General features: G+C 52.1%; 1 long non-coding RNA gene across 1 annotated transcript in view; it reads left to right on the plus strand.

Moving 5' to 3' along the window:
* Positions 1-201: 201 nt before the first annotated feature.
* The window catches only part of LOC106813010, a 22358-nt gene continuing 21266 nt past the window's right edge, over positions 202-1293 (plus strand). The window contains exon 1 of the long non-coding RNA XR_001394413.1: positions 202-216. This is a non-coding gene — a long non-coding RNA (uncharacterized LOC106813010). The remainder of the gene's footprint in view (positions 217-1293) is intronic.

Here is a 1293-nt window from a genome sequence, read left to right on the forward strand (position 1 = left end):
ACGCTTGGCATTGAGCTTCGTTTGTTCTGCGGCTGCCCACCCATTAGGTACACACACCGTAGGTGCGCGGCGGGGTGTGTATGTATGTGTGAGTGTGTGTGTGTGTGTGTTCGTGCGTGCGTGCGTGCGTGCGTGCGTGTGCGTGTGTGCGTGCGTATGAGTGTGTGTGTGCGTGCGTGCGTGCGTGCGTGTGTGCGTGCGCGCGTGTGTGTATGTGTACAGTGCCGTGGTTTCGCACGCGCCCGTGAGCCGGGCACCACTGCGGCGCTGTATGTCGGGGCAGGCACACCGCCAGCAACATGACTGCGGGCTGTGAATCGTGATCTAATCTCTTTCTCTCGCTCTCCGCTCCGCGATCAGCTGATGTGATGGGATGTTAGGACCCTGGCGGCTGCGGCGGCGGCGGCAGCGGCGGCGGGGGCGGTGGCATGCGGTCACGTAGCGGAGGTGTGGCCGTGTGCTTGCGTAAGGCACGGTGAGGCCGGGATCAGCTGAGGCGGCAACAGCTGCGGCAAGTTTGAGTCACGTATGAGACGCGAGAGAACTATAGGTGGAGCGAACAACGTGGGTATAAATTGAGTCAACACTGGTGTCTAGGTGCAGCTAACATCGGAGTCGGGGCAGACACGTCGTTGCGATCTAGTTAGACACAATAGTGTCGTCTAGGTGGTACCAACATTGGTGTCTAAGCAGTGACAACATCAGGGTTCGAAATTAAGGGCAGAAGGTTAGCAGTTATCCTGCTTACAATAGTCAGTTTGCTGCCTGCTTTCAATGACGGTGGCAAATACTTGCTGCTAAGAAATTCCTAATAAACCATAGTAACAGCAACAAAGATTTTGCGTGCGTGAGTAAACTTGCTGCCCGTCCTTTTATCTGGCAGTAGGCCTAATTAGTAGCTGCCTGGTAGAAACCAAGGTTCTAACTCAGAAGATTATTGTATTGATGAAGCCAGTATTGGCACCTGGTTGCTGTCTCAAGAGTCCATGTGGTGCCGACACTGTGCTTCATCAAGTGAAACCATTCGTATCTGACATATCGTGCAGCAGCAATGTTGAAGAGACATATTGTGCAGCAGCAATGTTGAAGAGACATATTGTGCAGCAGCAATGTTGAAGAGACATATTGTGCAGCAGCAATGTTGAAGAGACATATTGTGCAGCAGCAATGTTGAAGAGACATATGGTGCATCAGCAATGTTGAAGAGACATATCGTGCAGCAGCAATGTTGAAGAGACATATGGTGCATCAGCAATGTTGAAGAGACATATCAGCAGCAACAGGTGTGTTATA

This window comes from Priapulus caudatus, unplaced genomic scaffold, assembly GCF_000485595.1.
Source record: "Priapulus caudatus unplaced genomic scaffold, Priapulus_caudatus-5.0.1 Scaffold714, whole genome shotgun sequence".
NCBI classification, from domain to species: Eukaryota; Metazoa; Priapulida; class Priapulimorpha; order Priapulimorphida; family Priapulidae; genus Priapulus; species Priapulus caudatus.